Source organism: Schistocerca nitens, chromosome 4, assembly GCF_023898315.1.
Source record: "Schistocerca nitens isolate TAMUIC-IGC-003100 chromosome 4, iqSchNite1.1, whole genome shotgun sequence".
Lineage (NCBI taxonomy): Eukaryota > Metazoa > Arthropoda > Insecta > Orthoptera > Acrididae > Schistocerca > Schistocerca nitens.
In genome coordinates, this window is record NC_064617.1 from 965,505,260 (window position 1) to 965,519,984 (window position 14,725).

Sequence of the window (14,725 nt, forward strand, 5' to 3'; positions counted from 1 at the left end):
ACCCGGAAGAATTCTCGGCACCTGAAACACCCGTTGGTGAAAGCCTTCATTGTATGAATCGAGAAGTTGACCCACGGTCCTCATGGGTTGTAGGAGTCGTGCGCCCTCTGGAGGTAGAGATGGTGTTTTTTTAGTGTATTTCAAAAGTAGAGAGAAGGTGCTCCTTCATGATCGGTTGAGAAATTCCGAAAGTGGGGTTCCGTGAAGGTGAACGTCTCGTTAAGTTAAACCGTGCATGTGCTCGGTAGGCAGGGCTGTTACACGAGAGCTGGCCGGGGTGGCCGAGCGGTTCTAGGCGCTACAGTCTGGAACCGCGCGACCGCTACGGTCGCAGGTTCGAATCCTGCGTCGGGCATGGATGTGTGTGATGTCCTTAGGTTAGTTAGGTTTAAGTAGTTCTGATGACCTTAGAAGTTAAGTCCCATAGTGCTCAGAGCCATTTTGTCACATGAGATCGCGCAGCCAGTAGCTAGTTGGACGATGATATTTTAGTGAATGATGTGAACTTGGCCAGGTGTACTAGAAGCCAATAAATTAGATGTGTTTATATGTAAACTAGTGAGTGTTAAGATTGTGCAACTGTTTCCCTACTGACTTTGAACTGTATTTCTGTTTTGTTGCTAGTGGCCAGTTGGAGGTGGTGTATTGAACTTTTAACGATGAGCATATTTCAGTGAATAACATATGTTTTTTCAGTGGGGTCCGCCTTTAGCAAAACACAGTTTTGTTTTTTGTCCCAGACATGTTTCACTGCAGTTGCAGCATCATCAGTGGTTTTTTAATTGCTATGGCTGTTAAACATAAGGAATTTTCTTTACTGTTTAACAGCCATAACAAAAAAAAAACAATGATGATGCTGCAACTGCAGTGAAACATGTCTGGGACAAAAAACAAAATTGTGTTTTGCTAAAGGTGGACCCCACTCAAAAACATTTGTTATTGTTAAAGCAAACACAGACAAAAGAGCTTCAACATCAAGACGATCATATTTCAGTCAAGTTGTTGAATCTTGGAAGCATTCGAAAACCACAGGGCTTTTAATAACTGCAGCAATTTTTGTGTTATGGGCATCCTCTGCTATAGAATTCTACCATGATGAAAAGATCGCTTCAAATGTATGATAAATATTTATTTTATGATACAACTAGTTTTGGAGCATTAAAGCGACATCTTCAGGAATACATATTTATTTCATAATTTATTTCAAATGATAAGCTTTACATTTCTGAATATTTTTGTCAAATTGTGATAAAAATGTTCAGCCATCAAGAGACTGGTAGTCCACTTTAAAATATGGTAGAACACAGGGTACATCATCCTGATACAGGAAATCGAGGGTGTAACATTGTCGATTGTAGTGGAATATCGTATGGCAGCACCGTATCTGAGTTGTCAATAATTCAAGAACAGTCTTAATCGCATTTATTATTGTTATAATACCGCCAACCGGTTTCAACCCGACGTAGGGGTCACCTTCTGGCCGTTTACACCATTGGTCGACTGCTGGTGGTGTCACTCCTGTCTACATAACGGCAGGAAACTATCAGCAGTCGACCAATGGTGTAAACACACAGATGATGACCCCTATGTCGGGTTGAAACCGGTTGGCGATATTATAACAATAATAAATGCGATTAAGACTGTTCTTGAATTATTGATTAATCATACTAATCGCTGCTTCTCTCCACAACCATGTTGCCCAAAAATGTATCTGAGTTGGTGTCAGTGATCATCACATTGAGACATACTTCTAAGTGGACCCAGACGACAAGCAGCAGGAGTCAGACAGCAACGTGTGTTGTAGTGTTTGTGTGCAGTGGGAAAATGATACGTTTGCAGGCATGATTTACTAGGCTAAACTGAACCATCTTGGTCGCCATTACAAGTCCTCGCAGTATGTAAAGGGAATTTAGTTCTGCCCTGTATTTGTAATTGGCAGTAATTCTCGATTTTTCACGTATATAAAGTAGCCTAATTGCAGCTGCAAAACTACTGTAGTTGCTTCTTAAATTGTTACGTTTCGACATTTTAGTTTAGTAATGAAATAGAACATTTGTGTTGGCTCTAACAAGGGGAGGCCGCCAATTGTGAAATTCAGATTCGATTCATACTGCGCATAATAAAAGCTCATGGCCAGAGGTGTAATGTGGCAAAGCACCAAGATGCACATCTCAGCCGTTGTCGAGAAAATCGACAGTTAAAAGAAACTGTTGCGGTGAAGTACTCCCTACGATCAATGATTTTCTACAGCGTCGTGGTGCAGCGGTAAGCGCTCGGGTTCGTAATCCGAAGGTCGTCGGATCGAATCTCGCGCCATTCAACTTTTTTTTATTTAGTATTTGTTTTTTGTAATTCAAATATATATATATATATATATATATATATATATATATATATATATATATAATTCCCGGCAATCAGTTGCAACAATTATGCATATAATAAGTTGTTGAAAGTCGTTTGTCATGGAAAAACTGGCGACTTCGAACATCATTATGTTTACCGCAAACAAAGTTGTATTTCACAAATGTTATTAATTGTCTTCATAATGTTAACCACGTATAGTTAACGGAAGACGTAGAAACGATATTCCGAAACGAATACGTATAGCGTAAGTCAAACGTTCGAATTGGAATAGAGACCCCACGAACACAAACTTGCTGTGGCAGGTATGAAGTACAAACTCCGTTACTATCTCGTTACACTTGAAGGACAGATGAATGGGCCGAAACGAGCCGCCGCATAACAGCGTAGTTGCGTGCTAACTTCGAAAGAAGGTAGATGCGGTCCCTAGCGCAACTTATAACTTCGTCGAAAATCAGTGTGGACGGGAGAGCTTTGGTACACCCTGTTAAACAAACGGAAAAATGGAGGCGGTACAATTCGAGAGCGATCCTCCTTCACCAACATGCATAAGCAATTTATATTTTTATATATATATATATATATATATATATATATATTAATTACAAAAAAATAATAATAATAAAAAATTGCATGGCGCGAGATTCGATCCGGCGACCTTCGGATTACGAACTCCAGCGCTTACCGCTGCGCCACGACGCTGTAGAAAATCATTCATCGTAGGGAGTATTTCACCGCAACGGTTTCTTTTAACTGTCGATTTTCTCGACAACGGCTGAGAAGTGCATCTTGGTGCTTTGCCACATTACACCTCTGGCCATGAGCTTTTATTATGCGCAGTATGAATCGAATCTGAATTTCACAATTGGCGGCCTCCCCTTGTAAGTGTAGCGGCCGATGCACTTGCCAGTGGCCGTGCTCACGTCTAGCACAGGGTGACGCCAGCCAGCGCCACGGGCTTCCCCAGCAGAGCCGGTGTGCTGCCAGTCATTACGCGGCCGTCCTTCCTCCAGCCGCACGTGCCGCTGCGCCGTCGTTCCGTCCTAATCAGTCAGATAAGCTGCTGTGCCACCTGAAGCCTCCAGCACCTCTGTCGCAATGCTTTGTCCTCCGGGGCGACGAACGCCTCCCAAGCATCCATTAACTACGGGTCCCCAAGTACCTGCGGGTGATAAACACGCGCTCTAACGTCTGGTCAATGAACGCTCACGTTGGCCTAGCCGGAAATTTCCTATATTTATTTTCATCTACACCTACATAATCACACCGAAAGTCACCATAGGGTGTACAGCAGAGGGTACGTATTACTACTGCAAATCATTCCCTTTCCTGATCTACTCGCAAGTGGATCAAGGGACTAATAACTTTCTGTATGCTCCCATAAAAGCTCTGATTTACATCATCTTATCTTCACTGTCTTTACGTTCATATAATCGTGCTGCAGTCTCTCGCAAACGTCAGTTCTCTGAACTTTCCCGACAGCGCTTCGCGAAAAAAAATGTCGTCTTTCCTCCAGAGATTCCCATTTGAATTCATGGAGCAGTAGTGTAATACCCTCACTTTGGTCGAATCTACAGGTAACAAATCTAGCAGCATGCCTCTGAATTGCTCCAATGCCTTCCTTTATTCCAGCTTGGCGGTTTTCCCACAAACTCCAGCAGTACTAAAGAAGACAGTGTATAAAACACAAATGCAACCCATTCTTGAGTACTGCTCGAGCGTGTGGGAGAACCGCCAGGTTGGAATAAGGGAAGGCATTGGAGCAATTCAGAGGCATGCTGCTAGATTTGTTACCTGTAGATTCGACCAAAGTGAGAGTATTACACTACTGCTCACTTCCCTAAAATTCTCCCAGTAGTCGAAGTCAAAGGTTCACCTTCTCTACAAGCAACCTCACAGGCTCTTTTCTCTATTTGTTGCTTTGCAGCGTTACCCCTAGATATTTAATCGACTGACTGTGTCAAGGAGCTCACTGCCAGTATTGTATTCGAACATTATAGGACTGTTTTTCCAACTCGTCTGCACTGACTTACGTTTTTCCTCACTTAGGGTTTCACATTCCGTCTGGTTCAGATAAAGGTTATAGACAGTTCAGTTCAAAATCTCTTCGTTCTCACTGGAAGATTACGCCACTGCATATAACACACGATGAATTAAACGACTGGCGTCTTGTTGCGCGCGATGTTGTTATCAGTTGTAAGGTTTGAAGGATAATATATTTTCTTTTAATGAAGCAAACTGGAATAGTCAGCACAACCGCAACGGCGTGAGACAAAAATCAAGAAAGATGCTCATTGTCGCAACCCATATTTAATTTTTATCTCGTGGTAGCCATAGAGTGCCGGCCGCGGTGGTCCAGCGGTTCTAGGCGCTCAGTCCGGAACAGCGGGACTGCTACGGTCGCAGGTTCGAATCCTGCCTCGGGCATGGATGTGTGTGATGTCCTTAGGTTAGTTAGGTTTAAGTAGTTCTAAGTTCTAGGGGACTGATGACCACAGATGTTAAGTCCCATAGTGCTCAGAGCCATTTGAACCACTTCGTAGCCATAGTGACAATTCTTTGCAAAACCTTCAGTGTGAAATGAGTGAAAAACTTAAAAATAAACTCTTTCTAATCACCATCATCATGTATTGCATTAACGGACATTGCAGGCTTAAAGCACAAAAAACCAAAGAAATCTGCATACTATAAAAAAAATTATAATAGAACGCATTAGAAAAGTACAATAAGAAAAGTCAGTGAGTCACAGCAGACGAGAGATGTATGGCAGGTGGCAGTCCATCGCTGTCTGTCCCTGGCTTCATCTTCAACCACTGTCGGCTTCACTTATTTGAGGATTGTTAGTACACGAGTGCGTCGTTGGACGTCCCATTGGGCATTTTCCAGCAAGTGGAGAACAGAGAACCCGGTACGGGAGGGATCCATCAGCTCGAAGGATGTGGCCAAAGCACTAGCCTCATCAGTCCTAATATTCGGCCACTGTGTGATTTCCAAACTGCTGGTACAGGCCTTCTTTCCAATATCTTTTCAATAGTGCATTTCAGTCATCAGTGCACATTTCGATGCACAGCTTCTTTTTCAGTTGACTTTAGAAGGACCTTAATAGTGATGTCAACCCACCAGATATGCTTCTGCGTGAATTATGCTGATCTGTGTTGTGTACAGCATCGAAATGCTATGTCTTCCACATGTTGTTTACTCTAGTTTACATACACACAGAATTCACAGATGAGCGTTTCAGGTGTGCTGATATCACACTGAAGGTTCTCCGAAAGCCAAATCAAGCCTGAAGTCGAAACTGTGCTTCGAAATTCCCATTAGCGAATAAAATACACTGTTGAAAACAGAGTAGACCGACATTATTATTAAGTTCCCCATTTAACATTTTTATGTTTAAGGGGAATGTCGGAAATAAAAAAAAGTACTAACTGGGAATTTTTTGTCGCTACTAAAAACAAGGTTATACGGTTCACTTACAGCATAGAAGAGTAGCCGAAAGAGATTGGGAATCGAGTCACGTGTTTAATGAAATACAACGCTTGCTAACTGATGAGTATAGAATGCAAACAAAACGAAATATCTAGTAATGGTTTGCGGTAGCAAGTAGATATGCTAGATTGGTGAATACTAAACCTGGACACGACATTCTTGAAGAGAACCAAAATATACGTTGGGTGGTAGCCTTGCGTTGGGCAGCCTATTTCTTATTCAGAAAGCAGCCGGAGCCATTTTCACTCTCCTGTTTCGTTCATTTGTTACTCACATCTATATTTACATGATCAATCTGCAGTTCACACTTAGCGCTTGGCTAATATTTTATAGAAAGAACCCTTTTGATTAATTATCAACCGTTCCGCACTCGAATTGCACTTACGAAAAATGAACACCTAAGTCTTCCAGTGCGAGATCTGATTTTTTAATTTTATAACGATGGTCATTTCTTTCTATGTAGGTGGGACTCAACAAAGTTGGTATCCGAAATTTCGTGAAAGGATCTCGATACAACAACAAACTCCTCTGTGTTAATGACGGCCACCCCAACTCGCGTATCTTCTGCGTGAAATTCTCCTATTTCGCATTAGTACAAAACGAGCTGCCCTGGTTTAACTTTTTTCAAAGTTCTCCATCAATGCTATCTGACAGGGTTTGCACATAGCGCAGTATTACTCCAGAAGAGGCCGGCAAGGTTAGCGTATACAATCTCTTTAGTAGATATGTTGCATCTTCTGAGTGTTCTGACAATTAAATGTAGTCTGTGGCTCGCCTTTCCACGACATTTTGTATGTGATGGTTCAGATTTAATATGTTCGTATTTATAATCGCTACCTATATAGTTGGCTCGACAGTCTTTAAATTTGTGCGATTTATCGCGTAACCGAAATTTAACGGATTATTTAACACTCGTTTGAAGGACACCTCACTTTTTGTTATTTATGGTCAATATTCACTTTTCCCACCAAACAAATATCCTGGTCTGAAACATTTTGCAATTACTTTGGATTTTCTGATGGCTATACTAATCTTCAGCCGGTCGCATCATCTGCAAACAACCTCCTAACTCGTTTATGTGTAGATTAGAAACAGCAGAGACCTTACGACACTTACTTGGGGAACCGCCCATATCAATTACGTTTCACTCGACACCGATTACTACGAATTATGACCTTTGACATGAAATCACGAATCCAGTCGCAAAACTGTGAAGATACTCCGTACGCACAAAACTTGGTTAGAGGCCGTTTGCAAGGAACGGTGTCAAACGTCTCCTGGAAACCTAGAAACGTGGAAAGAACTTGAGATCCCGTCTCGATAGCGTTCATCCCTTAATGTGAATAGAGAACCAGTTGAAATTTAGAAGGCCGGCCGAAGTGGCCGTGCGGTTAAAGGCGCTGCAGTCTGGAACCGCAAGACCACTACGGTCGCAGGTTCGAATCCTGCCTCGGGCATGGATGTTTGTGATGTCCTTAGGTTAGTTAGGTTTAACTAGTTCTAAGTTCTAGGGGACTAATGACCTCAGCAGTTGAGTCCCATGGTGCTCAGAGCCATTTGAACCATTTGAAATTTAGAAGGGCAGTTTCTGAATTTGTTGTGGTTGTGCGACAATAGATAATTTCCATCCAGGAATTTCATAAGGCTGGTACACAGTATGTTGAAAGGTGGCTACACTGAGCCACAGCGCCAGAGATCGCTAGAGAGCATTGTTCCGCCGCCTCCACTGGCAGTGATTATTGAGAACTCGCAGTGGGCAGTGCTTGTCGAGGACTCGTAGAAGTCAGTTCGTGTTGAGATGTGCTAGTAGGGAGTGCTTGCTGAGATGTGATACTGAAAAGTTCTTGTTGAGATGTGGTAATAGCGAGTCGGTGTGGAGATATATTGTAATGATTAGAGTGATTTTGGTCAATATATGAAGGTAACGAAACTTGATTTATTTTTCATTATTTCCATGTTTTAAATAATGCGTCATACAGGTTCAGTCAACAAAGCATCTGGCTTGTGTTCTTGTATTAGAGTGTAATTCTGGTTTTCTTGAGTAATTATGGTATTTTTATTTTCTTTAATTAATTCAGTATAAATGATATTTAAAATTTCTTGTGTTATTGAAGAAGAACCGTGCCAGATGCGTACGTTGAGTCATACTTCCACACACAGAACAGTTACACTTGTGCTTTGGTTTCGTAGGTTTTATAGTTGCTGGGGACTGAATTAATTAATTGTGTCAACGAAAATTTTCATTTCATTGTTTGTTGTTGTTCCATGCAGTCAGATTGCGCACAAATACTAGTCAGGGCCAACCGTTTACGAGACTTCGTAATCGGACAGACAGCTACTAAAACAAAAAATTAAAATTATTTGCATTTATTTTAATTAAGCCCCCATGCACGTGGCGACCGCTGCTTCGGATCGTCCCTTGGAATTCTTCTGATTGTAGAAATAGTAGACAGTAGGATTGTTGTAGTAATTTGTAGTTTAGTAATTGTAGTCTATATTGCATGTGTAGATCTGGTAATTGTCATTCTTCTAATGGTATTTTTTTTTTTTTTTTGCAAAATTTCATTTCTGTTGTCTTGTCTATGGGTTTGACAATTAGTGCAATTATTTCAATTGTTCGATGATCGTGTTTGAGGGAAACATCTCGTGTGAATGATATTGTTGATGATAAAGTGTCATTGTGTGTAATTTTTTTATAGTGACGAGTTTTGTATATTTTGTAAATGATCACGCGATCAATAAAAAAGGCAAAAATGATGGATAGTGAGAATGACGAAATTGTTAACATGGCGAACTCGCCAACAGAGGAAAACAGTATGATGGATAATGAAGTGGAAAACAATGTAATAAGTCGGGAAAATAGTCCGGAACCATTTCAAAATTTTTCTCAATCAGAAAATTCACAGAATACGAGATTAACGACAGAAGATTCTGTAATAGTATCGAACACAGATAGCTTTACAGCTATGACGAAGGAAACTGGTTTTGCGAGAAATGTTAGGGGCGAAAAGAATTTCGAACCAGATCATACGGAGCAGTTGATGAGTGCAATATTAAATTTGGGATCACAGTTACGATGTGAATTAAAAACAGAGATGGGAACTTTGGCAACACGGTTAGACTCACAAATAGAAACACGGATGGGAACAATGCTCTCTGGCGCTGTGGCTCAGTGTAGCCACCTTTCAATGTTCATCTAATTGCAGCGGCCAGCGTTTGACGTGAGTTACGAATTATGTGAGAAACTCACGCCTGAAATCGTTTCATCATAAACACATGCCGCAGATTGATAGCCCCATATGTTACCGTGGACAGCGCGAGAGCTGGTGGAATACTCGTACGTAACACTACAGCCGCGGCAGGCGCTTGTCGGCAAGCGACACCTTCCACCAGGTTCCACGAAGCCGTGTCTCGGTGCTGATTGAGCGCTGGGGGAAGCAAAGTGGCAGCCGAGGTGCCTTCCAGAGGCGCCGGCCGCGCACCCCCCCCTCCCCTCCATCGCCCCCTCCCCCCACCACTATCCCTCCGGTGCCTCACCGCGTCCCGTTGTCTCAATATTTGTCCAGCCGCGGCCTCCGTCTGACGGTGCTCCAAAGCCGTCTCCTCAGCAGCTGCCCCTGCCTGTAATAATGCTGCGCACTTTCTCTTCAGCCGCTCCTACCTAATCTTGCACACTATTTCTAATGCTTCGTGTAATTATCTGCCCCAAACCCACTCCGTTCACACGAACACCATCTGAATGAGAAGGGCAACGGAAAACTTGCGATAGTATGCAAGGAATACTTGGAACATCTTCTGGAAGGAATGACTGCTGTAATTAGCACATTATGTAACCTAAGGATGAAGAAAGCGAAGACGAAGATGAAGTGTAGGACATAGAAGAGCAACGACTTGCTTGGTATGAAAATTGGGGACAACACGGTAGTGGAAGAGGTGAAAGAACTGTTCTAACAAAGGAGGTTTCTGACTTCGAATGCTCAGAGCACTAAATTTTGATTGCGCATCTTACCTCGACAGCCATTTGGATGATCACCTATTCAAGATCTGAGAGAGGAACTTTGGTGATGTGAACGAAGAAAATATCGATATGATAGCACCACAAACATAAATATTTCAACGTCGTGTGTTACTCCTGTATTTCTCTTGGCTTAAAATAAGTGTGCCATCGGAACAACAAAAATTTTCTACTGACCTGATAGTCGCACAGCTATTCGGTCTTCAAAGTGCACGTGGTGAGATGGCTAAAGCAGAGTGAAACAGACCAACATGCACAGCCAACAAAACCCACTTTTTTTTACTCAACATCGCATTCGATCATCCAGTATCAAACGCCACCGTAATTAGCTTTTCAAACGAAGGTGTTGGTATATCAATGTCATAACATGCCTTTTGCCAGTCATATTGTAATACAGTCTTGTACTTAGGTGTAGAAAGTGTGGTGTCACCGCCAGACACCACACTTGCTAGGTGGTAGCCTTTAAATCGGCCGCGGTCCGTTAGTATACGTCGGACCCGCGTGTCGCCACTGTCAGTGATTGCAGACCGAGCGCCGCCACACGGCAGGTCTAGAGAGACTTCCTAGCACTCGCCCCAGTTGTACAGCCGACTTTGCTAGCGATGGTTCACTGACAAATTACGCTCTCATTTGCCGAGACGATAGTTAGCATAGCCTTCAGCTACGTCATTTGCTACGACCTAGCAAGGCGCCATTATCATTTGCTATTTATCTTGTGATGCATGTACCGTCAGACCGATGTTCACCAATTATGGATTAAAGTTAAGTATTCCAGAAGCTACGTACTTATTTTACTAGTCTCAACTCCTTTCACTGTTCCAGACCTCACGCCAGCCTGCGTGAGCTTAAACGCGTGCCTTTCGGCTATCTCATAGTGGCTTGGCTGTCTTGCCAAGTCACAACAGAAAGTTCACTGTACTGAATAGAGCGAAGTCTGACGGTGAAATGACGCTCATATAACTTTGCTTGTGATTTTCAACATTGTAGAACTAGTTTGTTGTTAAGATAGCACAATTATTTTAAGCTGAGAAAAATCTAACAATAAGTGACGCTATTGAAATATGTGTGTTTCAAGTAGTATTATATCAATGTCTCGTTTCTTCTTGTTGCCTAAGTTCCTCTCTTAGATCTTGAATAGGAGAGCATTTAAATGTGTCTCGCGGTAAGAAGCGCAGTTCTGCATTAGAATAGGTCATACAGATGTCTTTGGGATGAGTGATTTATAGTCCTGCCACATTTTCTTAAGGTTTCTAGCGCTCGTGGTCAGGCACTTTCCTTGTATGTAGTAAGATTACACAGAATGGCTGAAGCAAGAAATATAACAGCAATTGTCAGCTACAGACGGAGATAGCTTTCTTCAGTAAAAGTAATTTATTGGTATAAGACATTGGTATGGAACTGAGGAGCAAGTTCCACGAAAGTGTACGTCTGGAACATGTCACTGTATGAAGTGAAACGTGGAACATCGGCAATTGGGGGAAAATGAGTCGGAAGCATTCAAAATGTCGGGCTGCCCAAGAATGTTCAAAATAGAGTAGTCGCATAAAATACAAAACGAAGAAATATTAAAAACACGTGGTGAAAGAAATAAACGGAAGAATCTTACAAGGAAGCGGCACAGGTTAGTAGGGTGTTTGGTATGCTATCCAGGAATATTTGCATTGGCGCTGGAAAGAGTAGTGGAAGAGAGAAATAGTAGGGGAGACAAAACCCAGAATAACCAAAACAGATTATAGAGGCTGTTGGATGTGGTAATTGCGTAGACACGAAGAGATCAGCATGTGCTAGCAAAAGATGAACAGCATCACATGATTCGGAAGGCTAATGACTTGACAAAAATGAACGAAAAAGTTAACAGAGGACAGCGAAGATTCTAATTACAACTAGAATGTGTGAGTTGGTTAACAGAGCACAGTGAAATGTTCGTCACTACTAGGAAATAAAATAAACACAATGAAAAGGGGTTGTTAAGAAAACTGTTTAGTTTAAATATGGAAATCTAGGGTTTATCACACATTTTGCCTGTTCTGTTTAGAGCATATTGAAAATGGAACCTGAAGAATACTGCGATCCTTTCACTGTCGACAGGTCATCGAACCTAACCCGTTCTTATAATAGGTCACGAAGGGGATTTCGGCTTCTTAGGCAATCATTAGGCGAGTGGCGCGACCACATATAAAGTGTGCCACTTATTACTGATAGACTTGAGACATAAGATGGTGAGATACAGGAAGTGTAAAATGGAAAGTATTACTGTTTTATGTTACGGAGAGAGAATTAAGATTTAACAAAAAATAAGATTCAATTTACTATTGTAATCTAAAGTTTGTAAATTATACTTAAGTTAAATTATCTGTACAACATAAAGAAAGTGATAATTTTTGTAAAAATTCTGCATATTATCATTTTATGCATAATCTGTATCGGTATTATCTTGTAATTCACTCGTAATTATATCTGTGGTCGACATTCAGTTGTTAGCTGACAATGAGGTGAGAAGACGAAGAGCCGGTACGTGATCAAATTAACATATTTCCGGAGCATCAGGAAAGCGTTCAATCTTTTTTGTAAGCAGGCCTTCGCGGAACATTTGGCGCCTATCTTCGCCAGCCAGCCAGCCAGCCAGGTTTTGCAGTATCTCGGTGACGTTTTCCCGTCGGTCAGATAAACTTATCAACATTCGTGCTGCCCTATCTGCGACGATACTGACTTCTGCGAAGCGAGAAATAATCGAATCCGTCGTCAATACCGTAATTTCCTCGTACTGCAATCGCGAGTTCCTTATCAAAGACTTTGTGAAGTGTAGCTGTCTCATATATTGTGACAATCACACCCATGGGATGTCGAAAGAAACTTTTCACTGGACCGGTGATTTCTTGGTAACGAGGAGGCAGCATGTTACCTTTGATGCGCAGTCATCGACAGTTGCGGAAATAACTGCAGGCGTTGTTAGTGTCGCATATTACGGACCTGGCAGACGATATTAATTGTGACCTCACACTTTTCGTAAATGGTACACTTAGCTACACTGACGAGCCGAAACATTGTGACCACCTGCTTAATAGCTCCCTCGAACGTCTTTGTAACGCAATATTTAACCGATTCTGCGTGTCATCGACTCTACAGTTCGTATGTACGAGGGCAGTTCAATAAGTAATCCAACACATTTTTTTTCTCGGTTGAAAAAACCGGAAATTTCTTGTGGAATATTTTCAAACATTCCCGCTTCGTCTCGTATAGTTTCATTGACTTCCGACAGGTAGCAGCGCTGTACGGAGCTGTTAAAATGGCGTCTGTAACGGATGTGCGTTGCAAACAACGGGCAATGATCGAGTTTCTTTTGGCGGAAAACCAGGGCATCTCAGATATTCATAGGCGCTTGCAGAATGTCTACGGTGATCTGGCAGTGGACAAAAGCACGGTGAGTCGTTGGGCAAAGCGTGTGTCATCATCGCCGCAAGGTCAAGCCAGACTGTCTGATCTCCCGCGTGCGGGCCGGCCGTGCACAGCTGTGACTCCTGCAATGGCGGAGCGTGCGAACACACTCGTTCGAGATGATCGACGGATCACCATCAAACAACTCAGTGCTCAACTTGACATCTCTGTTGGTAGTGCTGTCACAATTGTTCACCAGTTGGGATATTCAAAGGTTTGTTCCCGCTGGGTCCCTCGTTGTCTAACCGAACACCATAAAGAGCAAAGGAGAACCATCTGTGCGGAATTGCTTGCTCGTCATGTGGCTGAGGGTGACAATTTCTTGTCAAAGATTGTTACAGGCGATGAAACATGGGTTCATCACTTCGAACCTGAAACAAAACGGCAATCAATGGAGTGGCGCCACACCCACTCCCCTACCAAGGAAAAGTTTAAAGCCATACCCTCAGCCGGTAAAGTCATGGTTACAGTCTTCTGGGATGCTGAAGGGGTTATTCTGTTCGATGTCCTTCCCCATGGTCAAACGATCAACTCTGAAGTGTATTGTGCTACTCTTCAGAAATTGAAGAAACGACTTCAGCGTGTTCGTAGGCAAAAAAATCAGAACGAACTTCTCCTTCTTCATGACAATGCAAAACCTCACACAAGTCTTCGCACCCGAGAGGAGCTCACAAAACTTCAGTGGACTGTTCTTCCTCATGCACCCTACAGCCCCGATGTCGCACCGTCGGATTTCCATATGTTTGGCCCAATGAAGGACGCAATCCATGGGACGGACTACGCGGATGATGAAGAAGTTATTGATGCAGTACGACGTTGGCTCCGACATCGACCAGTGGAATGGTACCGTGCAGGCATACAGGCCCCCATTTCAAGGTGGCGTAAGGCCGTAGCATTGAATGGAGATTACGTTGAAAAATAGTGTTGTGTAGCTAAAAGATTGGGGAATAACCTGGTGTATTTCAATGCTGAATAAAACAACCCCTGTTTCAGAAAAAAAAATGTGTTGCATTACTTATTGAACTGCCCTCGTAGATTTGTGGAGCTATGTGGTACTAGGTGTCTACGCCCAAGTCATGTAATTCCCGTAAATAACTGCCTGCTCATTTGTCGCGTGGTGATGGCGCTCGATAGAGAGGGCAGATGGAAACCATTGGATTCACATCAGGCGAATTTTGTGGCCAGGCCATTAACGTTATATCAGTGTCATGCTCCTCAAACCGCTGTAGCACGACTCTCGCTTCGAGACACACAAAATTATAGTGGTGAAAGATACCGTCGCCAAGAAAGACATCAGGCACGATGGGATTCAGGTGGTCTGCAGCCGACATGGTGTCTTCGATTGGTACCACAGGTCCCATGCAGGTGCAGGAGACTTTCTGTCATAGCATAATAGTGCTCCTACCAGCCAGCGTCCGTGGC